This window comes from Panthera leo, chromosome C2 (assembly GCF_018350215.1).
Source record: "Panthera leo isolate Ple1 chromosome C2, P.leo_Ple1_pat1.1, whole genome shotgun sequence".
Lineage (NCBI taxonomy): Eukaryota > Metazoa > Chordata > Mammalia > Carnivora > Felidae > Panthera > Panthera leo.
Genome location: NC_056687.1, coordinates 149816295 through 149827544, shown reverse-complemented (window position 1 = coordinate 149827544; position 11250 = coordinate 149816295). Strand labels below are relative to the sequence as shown.

At 47.6% G+C, this 11250-nt stretch overlaps 1 long non-coding RNA gene across 1 annotated transcript; it reads right to left on the bottom strand.

Annotated features, from left to right (window-relative positions):
• Positions 1-6154: 6154 nt before the first annotated feature.
• Positions 6155-10331, bottom strand: LOC122198680. The gene is made up of 3 exons (XR_006193096.1): positions 10146-10331; positions 7832-7911; positions 6155-6227 (listed from the first exon to the last, which is right to left on the bottom strand). It is a non-coding gene; the product is annotated as an uncharacterized LOC122198680 (long non-coding RNA).
• Between the last annotated feature and the right edge of the window lie 919 nt (positions 10332-11250).

Here is an 11250-nt window from a genome sequence, read left to right as displayed (position 1 = left end):
CTTCCACAAGAGGAATTAAGACAACAGAGAACTGATAGGCCAGTCTATTCTCACTGGGCCAGATAGTAGGAAAATAAAGTCAAAGGGCGGAGACGAACATTGTAGCAGAGGTGAAGGGCAAATGGGAGAAGCTTTGAGCAATACCGGACTGAGCGAGAGGCATAGGTTCTTGTTCTCTCTCTCTCTCTTTCCCTGTCTCTCTCTCTCTCTCTCCCTCTCTTCTTCTTTCTCTCTCCATCCCTCCCTCATTTTGAAAATGCACTCAAACCCCTCCGGGATTTAGGTTATTGTTTAATGTAGTGATCTCTTCAAGTTCAGATCCCTCCGGCTTAAAACTTTTAGAATTTCTTAAAACCAAAGTCTTCACAAGGCATTCCATCTGATGTCTAACTCTTTTGACTCATTTATCTTAGTGACACCTCAAGTTTGGGCTACAAAATAGCCCAGAGGTGTTGCTAAAGCTTTAACTTTTTTTCACTCAAACATACCAGTTTTTGGAGGAAGCTGCATCCAGACGTGAGGTCTCAAAATATCAGTGACCCGACGAATTCTGGGAGGAACTGCTCTGTGTCTTATTTGTCATTATACGAGTCCTTGCCGGTGTTAAAAAAAAATCATAGGATTATATACACCAAAAAAGGTAAATTTTACTGTTGGTAAATTTTAAAAATATGAACACAAAAATTGCCAGTGATGTCCCAGTATTAAATCAAGCAAACTTCCTAATCAGATGAGCTCTCTTCATTCATCCAAAAAGCAAAAAAAAAAAAAAGATAGTTGGTATGGTAGAGTGATCACATCCACGATCCTAGTTCCCCGCCCCTTCTTGTAGCCATGACCTCTGATGACCTCCTACTGTCTGTGCATCCAGCCATGTGACTTGCTTTATCCAATGGGATATTAGTGGGCGAGACACAAGCAGATGCTTGAAAGAGCACTTACATGTTTCCATGTGCATTTCTGTTCTTGTCTTCTGTCACCACCGAGACAACGTGCCCCAGCTGGTCTGCTGGAGGATGGGACACAAACGTGGGAGCAGAGTTGAATCATCAGCCATCCCAGCCAAGATGGCCAATAGTCAGACGATTACCAGATACGTGAGTGAGTTCTGAGACCAGAACTGCTTGGCCAATTCAGCCTAAACCGCCAGCACACAGACCCATAAACTAAGTAGATGTTTACTATTTTGGACTTTGAGACCGTCTGTTATGCAGCATTATTGTGACCACAGATAAGTGATACAAAAGTAAGGAATTAAGAACCATAGGAAAAAGCCATTTGAACCAAGGAATGAGTTAAGCTTGGAGAGGTGGGAAACTATAGGATCTGGGCACACATTCCTGAAATGCCCTTTTATTTATTTGTTTGTTTGTTTACAGAAAGGCCACCTGAATAATGCTGTACAGGGAGATGAAGGCAAGATCGGAGTGGAACCAGTCTGGGGATGTGTCACCTTGTGATCAGTTCCTGATAGTGAGGGTGTCTCCAGATCTTTGAATTCGAATCCATGGATTCAACCATACACAGCCTCAGATGAATGTAACCAAGTGATTGTAAAGGAAAAACAGAGCAGTGTTGTCATAGTCTTTCATGAATGCATGTATGTATTTTGTATATATATTATGCTTCTTTGCCTCCTTCCTGTCTGAAATCTCCACCAGACTCTAAGGTCTATGAGGATAGAGATCAATTCTGTCTTGTTCACCACTGTATGCCCCATGCCTAGCATGGTGCAAGGCATACGGTAATGGTTTAATAATCATTTACTGAATAAGTGAGATCTGGAAACAAGGCAGAGGAAGAGCAAGACAGAGCCCAGTTAAGGGAATCATCCTTCGGCCCCCACCTTGGGCGCCCCAGATGTAGTATGTGGGCCAGTGGGCAATTTCCCGTCACATTTACAGCCACTGTCTTTATGTGGCTCAGGGATGGGTCTGGGTCAGGTAGTCACGTTAGGGCTGCAGGAGACAGTGACACATGTCCTCTAAAGCTGCAAAGAGCTAAAAATATTAGTCTTCAAAGGCTAATTCACTCAGAAAGCATTACCTGAAACCCTCTGTGTATACAGCTCTAAGACATTACGGTTGGTTTTTCCCCTCCTCTAACCCAACTGTCCGGCCCAACATCTTGCCATCCAGACTCTAGCTAACAGCTGATAGAGAGAAGCTTCCCAGAAACTGCCCAGAATGTCCATTGCTGGGATTCTTGTTGTCTTATTTCTACGCCAGCTTCTAGGCTGCTAGCCCTTGTCCTTAGCTGCCATTTTGGCCTCTGCTCCTCCTCCTTGTGACCATGCTAAGAAGCTCCACCCTGAACTTGGTTACTCCCCGAGGGTGTCTTTGGCCTGGCTTCGGGGTCACACCGGCCTGGAGCTGCCAGTATTGTCCACCAAGGCTCAGAAGGCTTGGCTATGCTCTGGTGGATGCCGAAGACACCCAACTCCGCTCCTGCCAGCCCATGAACTCCAGAGGCTCTGGCTTGCCCTGCTACTGCTTTCCTTCTTGTCCCTTCCCTCTGTGGCCCTTCATGGTTCTGCCTTCTCTATCCTTTCTTCATTTAAAAAAATAAAAGTGGAAATTAATGGGAAACCTAAAGCTTTCCAACATATAGTGCTTTTGTTTTATTTGCTTGTTTTTTAAATGACATACTTTAAATTTTTTTAATGTTGATTTATTTTTGAGAGAGAGAGAGAGACAGACAAGAGAGACAGAGTCTGAGCAGCGGAGGGGCAGAGAGAGGGAGACAGGATCTGAAGCCAGCTCTGAACTGTCAGTACAGAGCCCGATGCGGGGCTCAAACCCACAAACTGTGAGATTGTGACCTGAGCCGAAGTTGGACGCTCACCCAACTGAGTCGCCCAGGCGCCCCATATTTGTTTGTTTGTTTTTACACACTTATCTGGAGGTAGGAGTAGCTTTGAAGTCTGGATTTTTCTCCCTGCGTTGATCCAAAACGCTGGGTTTGAAAGAACTGGGAGAAAACAAGACAGTACAAGTGACCTAGACTTAATTAAATGGAAATAATTAAACATCAGGCATTGGCAAAGCCCCACTTTGTGGTCAGAGGACAGTTGCCAGAACCAGAGGGGCATTCGATAGCGGGAGACCTAAAGTGACCACAGGGGAAAGGGCTTCGAGTCGTCAGAATCCTTTTGGCAACCAACAGCCCGGAGGATGTCCCCTAGCCTGCCCATCATCAAGGAGGTCCCACCCTCTCGCCCTGCCCCACCTCTGCAGGGCTGAGCACCGGCACTTGGTAGGAGGCCTTCAAAGCCACTTTTGCAAGAAGCAGTACCACAGAGTCTTTATATTTCAGGAGAAACGAGCTCCTGTTCCATGCAATCACGCATAGGTACCAAAATAACAGGACAGCAGAAATAGAACCGCTGAATTGTAAGCAAGACAGAAAGTCTCCATACTTTGAATACTGGACGTTGAAAAGCTTCCGCATTGAGCACGTCAGCTCAGACACTAGAAAATGGTCGATCCGATGTGGGTTTGTTTGGACCAATGGGGGAGGAAGGTCTTCACGGACTATTGAAGGAAGCGAGGAGAACACGGAACCAGGAGAGTATGAGAAGAAGGGTCCAGCTGGCACTTACCCTTAGCCTCCTCTCTGAAAAAGATGCAGCCATTTCTTAGGAAGGAGGGGTGGGAAGGAGCCACCAGACTTGCAGGGGGAGTTGAGCCTGTATATATGTTATGATTTGCCTCCGTGTATTTATCCAGTTTTAACTAGGGCGCGATTAGTTTAATAGGTGCATTTTAGTTTATTGTTTAATATGTGCTGTTTAAATAGAACTTCCTGGACGAGATGCTTTAGTGAGTCCCAATTAGCAGCTCCCGCTGTAGGCAGTTCAAGCACAGGGCGGGCAGTTCAGGGAGGTACTTTGGAAGTGGACGGGGTCTCCCAGCAGTCTTGGTACTACCTCAAGGTAGCAACTTTCTAGACCACTTCTGGGTATGGGCAGCTCGCTCAGAGTACTAACTATCACCAAGGGGATTGGTCCCCCCAAAATGCTCACCCCGTGTTCCAGGAAATTTGACCTTCTGTCGCAAAGGGTGCTAAGAAGGGGGCCCCGTGCCAGGGTGAGAGAGGCCTGAGTGCCAGGCATTTGCCTGAGGGGCAAGGTCTCTGGAGGCCACTGCACATTCCATAGGGCAGAGTCAGAGCCCTGGCTTGGGGAGGGGTCTGCAGGCCACGGCCTTTGCTAGAACTTGGACGCCCCACCCCCCATTCAGCTTGTGCCTTCCCCTCCCCCCATCTCTGAGTCACCAGGCATCTAGAAAAGCTCTCTCCTTGTTTTATCTGGCAGAACCTTGGGGACAATAATTGGACTGGGTTCAACTGGCCAGGAAACCAAAGCCCACAGAAAAATGCCTCATGACTCCTGCCAACCTCTGCTCCGTGCCAGTCCCGGTGCCGGACAAACAGCCCTGCCAGCGTTTGGATTTGAGAGGGGAAGTACATTCCGTATGTGGAAGCCACATAATAGAAGTTATGTACTTTTCGGGGACTGAACCGGCCAGCGCCACTGCGGCTCCCATTATGTGGCTCATGAAAGGGTTTCACCTCCTGGACTGGAAGGGAGTTGGTCTGTCTGCAACAAAGGCGTTTGCCTCTGTGGCTTTCTGAAAAAGAATGTGTGTGCTTGTCAAAACAGAACTTTCCTCCGTACTTGGAAGAGTAGGCCCGTCTGCCTGCCAGAAAGGAGCAAGGCCTCAGTCTGGTTAAAAAGGGAGAAAAATTCCACTGAGCAGGCCCGTTAGCCCCGGCCAGGACGGCCTGCCTCTCTCACAAAGACGTTTGTTCAGGGTGCATTGCCCCCTTCCCCAGCAATTTCCCGCCAGTGCAGTTGGATGCAGTCTGGAAGGGGGGGGGGGAGCTGACGAAGTCACTGGGGTGCATGTTTTCCTATCCTGGAAAGGTAAATAAAACTTTTCTCTGGGGCGGACGGGAGCCCCGAGGCTCACGGAATTGTGAGTGACGTGTCGGTAAACACTCTCACTTTGCTTTTCCAATCATCTTTTTCCTCTGAACTAGGCTGCTGTTTCCCCTGTGATAGTGCAAAAACAGAGACACAGAGATAACTTGCCCCCGGACCTGGAGGAGGGCTCTGAAAACCCGCTTGGGGATTAATCAACTGGTTATGATAGTGTGGCTCTCCTCCAGAAGTTTGCTCTGGAGTCGACCTCCCAATGCAGACCTGAGAAGGGGCTCAACCAAAGCAAAGTTCAGGGTCCAGATTGGGTTCGGCTCTACGAGTCCAATAAACACCACTGGTCTCTTCTGCAAGGATAATCTAACTTGGGTGTGATTGGCACATACTTCCTTCCAGTGCCCGACGGACCCATTCCCTGGAATGGCTCCAGATTCTCAAGGAAATCTTCATGAAAACTCAAAAGTTCGCTCGGAAGAGGGACCCCTCTCCCCTGTAAATGGATCATGTCTCCATAAGACAGATCTGCACAGTAGGCTCCTTGAGGCGATAGGTGGATTCGAAGCCCCTGATCGTGAAAACTGCATCATTTAATCTGAGCGGTGGGGTAACTTTCCCTAACAAATGAAAATTGCCTCCTTGGTTCCAAGGTAGGAAAGAAAGAATACAGGCAGAGCCTGGGTTAATCTCACGTTTGCCTTGTTCTCTGTGGTTGCAGAAGCAATTACGTTTTGAGACACCACAGCCCTCGAGTATCTGCCTGAATTTCTGGAGACACCACCAGAAGGCTTTGCAGCATGAAGGACATTTTTAGCTCCGGTTCCTAAAACCCTAGTTGTGAGCTCCAGGACGATAATAAAATATCACCGCAGAGCGTAGCTGTTGCTAATTTATGCAAGCTTGTTTAGATGACGCCGGGAATTTTTGTTAACTGATGCGTGCAAACTTACACATTGCTTATTGAAAACCCATAGCTCACATCTGTGGATGTGGTTGCTTTGTTATTAAGAACGTGCCTGACCCCCTGGGGCTCCGAGGATGAGTGTGTAACACAAGCACCTGGTTCGATGCCAGGCACTGTTCCATGCCAAGCAGAACTTCACCACGGTTCGAGAGGTTAAAAATCACCAGCCGGGTATAATGATAAGTGTGGACCACCAGTGAAACTTCAGAAGTAGTTTCCCTATTATTATTTCTAGGGATAATACACTGTGGATATACCTGCTGATCTCCAAGGGGTTCATCTGCTGGGTGTGTTCCAGGGTTCCTCGTGACTCTGGGCTAATACCTAAAGTCAACGGTAAGAAGTTACAAATGCTGTCCAATTGAGATTCAAGAAAAGTATACTAAGTTTAAGAGAAACGACACCGTGTATTTAATGAGGATGTGCGCTAGGAAGTTGCCATAAGCATGATGCGTCTCTTTATATGATACAATTGGAAGCACACAATATTCCCTAAGAAGTATTCTTGCCAGAAAGAATGAACCCGGGCTTTAATCAAGGATCTGGAGGTAACCACCGTGCACAGGAAGTTCGGGAGATAGAGGAATACACTAAACAACATTATGAGAAGGAAGGAAGCCAAGTCCAGGAGATGGGAAATTCTATAGGACAAAGGACTTGATTCCTTCAACATGGAAATGACTTTGAAAACATGGGACAGGAGAAACTGTTACAGATTAATGGAAACTTAGGAAATGTATGGAAAACAACAATGTGTGGACCCAGTTTGGACCCTGTTATCCAACCAGTTGTGAAAGTTTTTTTGAGATATTCTGGAAAATGTGAACAAAGGTTATTAGATAATCTGGGCTGGTGATAATACACTATGGATATGTTAAAAAACAAAAGTTCTTATTTGTATGTGTGTGTGTGTGTGTGTGTGTGTGTAGCTGAGATTTACTTTGAAACACCTTAGCAAAAAAAAAAAAAAACAAAAACAGATATAGATATGTAGACGAAACAAGATGAGCAAAATGTTGCTGAATGTTGATGCCCAGGTAATGCATCCCTAGGATTTCAGTATGCTATTCTCTCTGCTTTGATGGACAAGAAAAATTTCCAGAATATGGGGGCACCTGGGTGGCTCAGCCACTTAAGTGGCCAACCTTGGCTCAGATCATGATCTCACTCTTTGTGAGTTTGAGCCCTGCATCAGGCTCTGCACTGACAATGCACGGTCTGCTTGGGAGTCCCCCCAGCCACCTTCCAGGATATATCCGTGGAAAATATGGCAGCCACATGGTGCCGTGAGGAGGAGAGGGTGAGCAGTCTTCAGAGGATCTGGGGACTTCGGCCACAGACAGATGCTTGGGAGTGCTGGTCAGGTTGCCCCTCACAGTGGCCTTTCTGATTTGTCAGCCAGCAACCAGACCAAGGGCCCTGGTCTATGCTGCCTGGCACTCTGGCTTAGGGGGCCGATACTGGACTTCGATCACTGGCCCTGGGACCACATAATGTGGAACAGCCTCCGGGAGGTATATGCCACACGCATGCGGGACACTGTCGTTGGAAAAGTATTTGCATTGGCTCCTGGGAACAACCATTTGAAATCTCTTAACGCCGTGCCCCGTTCCCTCGCTGCCTTCTTTCCTGTCACCGACACGGACCCAGGCAACCCCATCCTTCACTTTGCCGCTCTTCCAAGGACCCGGGATCACCTGCATGCCCGCTAATTATTCTGTCTCCCTCCCTTCCTCCGCCCTTGTTTTGTTTGAAGAACTCCAAAGGATTGTCCGGGCTAATTGCAAAGGCTGTTTGAATGAGAACAAGTCTCTGGTGAAAGAAAAGCCACAGTTAGAGAATGCTGTGTTCAGAAGCAATCTCGTTTCTGGAAAGTATGCACGGTAACTCTTAACTGCTTATCAAACAGCTCCAAATGTAGGTCTCACCTTTTGAATTGCTGGCTTGTAAATGGGCCTCCCTGGCATCCCGGGTCTCTGCAGAGGTGCTTGAGGGGCCAGTGCCGGCCCTGAAAGAGGGATAAGATAGAAAAGGACATTTGAGCGTGCACGGTCCCACAGCCCACTTTTGCCTCAGAGAACTCCCCTTTCTTCTGCTTTGTCTAAGACTTAAAAAAAACTTCCCTGTCTAAAAAAGTAACTAAATAAAAAGAAAGCTGAAAACCAACGGCTTTAATAAGTAAATATTCCAGCTGATTATTGATTTACATATAGTCTTTGCTAAAGGGCTTGGGAAATGATTTCCTAAGATGTCTGAACACTCTACCTGCAATTTTGTTTCATCTGTTTGTTTTGCTGACAAACCTTTCTTTCACAGGAAGACAAACCAGCCCAGTCCCATGGGATTTTGTACAAATTTGCATAACGGGGGGATCCAAAGGTAATTGCATTCTCTATAGCTAATCTTTTTCCCAAGTGGAAGTTCAACGTTACCAATCAGCCAACATCCTATTTGTGGCTTGCTGCACCTGCCTAGATCCCATATCGACATTGAGAAGCCACCTGAACATGGCAGGGGCCGTGGGGGAAATAGTCTCTCACTGATCATGAAGCCTGACCCTTTTCCTGCCGGAAAACCAGACTGATAAATCCAGGTAGACTCAGATGTGCCCCTCTTCACCTTCCGACTCCCATAATTCCCACAGTGAAAGGCCAAGCGATGTTTGATGGTGACAGGAAAAGCGGCCACGCCATCGATCATGAAATCCCGGGGCGGCAGTTGAGAGTCAATCACTGCCTTCTTGTCACCATTTCCGATAAAAACAACGGCAAAGTTACTGCCTCATAACTACAAAGTACCTTCGTGTTTCAGAGCAGACACACAAATGGTGGGTGCCTCTAGCTCTTCCAAATCCCAGAGGAATGCATGGAACAGAGGCGAGGGAACAAGTCAGAGAGCAGAGAATGACATCGTGACAACTGTTGTGTCCCCAATAAGGAGTCAGACAACCGTATTCCCTGGCCGGCTGTGGGGGCATTCCACTTTATGCCAACGAATATTTGTGGAGCACACACTCCAAACGAAGCCCTATGATCACACCAAAGGGGCCACGAGGACGGTGAGAGGTGTCTTGTCCTCAAGCAGCTTGCGATCTGGTGACACAGCAAGGTTGTATTCGATGAGCCAGAAAGCGTAACGCGCAAGGGGTTAATGTCATGAGAGGACACAGCACAGGCAGCAAGGTCAAGGGGCTGGGAATGGCATACCACCCCGAGGCCTGGACTACAGGGTTCAACCAACCACCGTACCCTTGCACTTGACATGGACCATACTGCAGGGATGCCCCTCCTGACGCTGCACCCCTTTCCACGTAAGCAGCACATACGCAGGACGGAGGTCTCTCTGTGGTTACCGTGAGGACCCAGAGAGACTCCCTAGGAGCCGGATTATTGGCAGGAAGTGCAGACAAGGTGAATGCTGTGTATACAAAGGAAGGAGGGACAGTGGTCTACTTGGCCTGATTTCAAGACCAGAGTACTCTTAATTCCAAAATATCTCTCCAGTTTGCCTCTTTTGAAATACGACATTTGTCCTGTAACCAAGACCTTTGTGAGGAATAGCACACTGGTTTGATAACGGGCCGATGGCCCATTGACACGCACAGATGTTCAGAACTGGCAGGTTTGACAGAAGGAACGTCTTACCCAGTCACCCCACCCCTCTTGTTCCTCAACCTAGTTAGAAACTTCAGGTCCCTGATTTCTCCACTTTCTTGCTCTAAATCATCTTTTCCCTCGGGTCCCTCCCCATCCAACTAAAGAGGGGGGTGCTCACTCCAGGGAAAGTTATTATAAAGTTATAGAGAGGTCTTATTGAGTTCAACGATTGGAAACTAATCCAGGCCTGTGGGGATTGAAATCTCAGGAGTCAGGGCCACTCCAGCTCTCTCCATATCTTAGGTACTATTTTCTCACTGCGGCTTCTTTCTACCTACCTATTTCTTCTCAGTCTGCAGATCAACTTCTTTTACCATCCCCTTAACTTGTTCATGGCCCCCAAAGGGCCACTCTAGCCCCAGGTCTATTGGGATCCCCGCATTCAAACACAAACGACATCCACATACCCACGTGTTTTGCTTCAAATTCCCAAAGTAGAGGTTCTGATGACTCAACTCGCACACCACGGCTTGATGGTTGGCCTGTAGTCAGGGGTCAGTGGGGTCAGGTGCCCACCCTTGCCTCCCACCGACAGCCCAATGGGGGAGGTAAGACCGCATGAGCCAGTGCATAAAACAATACATACTTGCCATGTTTCAGTCTGCTAGGGCCAGGTGGCTTAAACAGAAATCGATTTTCTTGCGGTTCTGGAAGCTGGAGATCTGAGATCTAAGTGTTGACAGTTGGAGTTTCTTCTGAGGCCTCTTTCCTTGGTTTGCAGATGGCCACCTTCTTGCTTTGTCCTAACACGGTCAACCCTCCGTCTGTGTTGTCTGTGTCCTAATCTTCTCACGGGACATCTGCCATGTTAAATTAGGGCCCACCCTAACGACCCCATTTGAACTTAGTTCCCTCTTTAAAGGCCCTGTCTCCAAATACAGTCACATTCTGAGTCATACTGAGGGTTAGGGCTTCAGCCTATATGAATTGGGGGCCCACGTGGACCCATAACAACCAATGTGCCCACCAGAGGGGATGTGGGAGGGAAGAGAATGACTGATTTCTGTCATACCATGGTCTGTCACATTCTTGTCAGAATTGTCAGCTCCTGTGTCATTGTCTTTTCATCACACACCTGGGGGAAAAAAAACCCCAGCTTTATATCAGCCTCCGGGTCTCAGCCTATACTTAATGCTGAAGAGCACTTTTAAAGAAAACCACCCCTACCGTGCAAACCGGTGCCACAGCAAGTTCTCCGTCATCAGAGGGGCCCAGAGAGACCTCTGTGTGCCCTGAAACAGCCCTTTCCTCTTTTTTTTTTTTTTTTTTACAGCCCCTGTTTCAATCTCTTTCTACTCTCCTCAGACTTCTTCCCTCTTGGCAAGTATTCTTACTTGCTTCTCCCTACAGAAGATGGAATGCATCTGAGAGGGATTCCTTTGACTTCCTGTTACTGACACTACAAACATGCCTACATCTGCTTCTGTCTTCTCTCTCCTTCTAGTCAAAAGGAAGGAACCCCTCTCCTGCCTGCGACTGGTCCCAACCCCTGGGTTCTGGGTCTCTTCCCTTCCAGTCTCTGGGGTCTCCTCCTTCATTTACCCCTTCTCCATTCCACTGGTCCATTTCCATCAGTATTTGTACATAATCAAATTTCTTTCCTGTGAAAAAACCCTCCCGCAACCCATGTGCTCTCCAGCTAATCCTCAGGAGAAACATTTAAAAAGGCTTGACTATGAACGCTTTCTGCT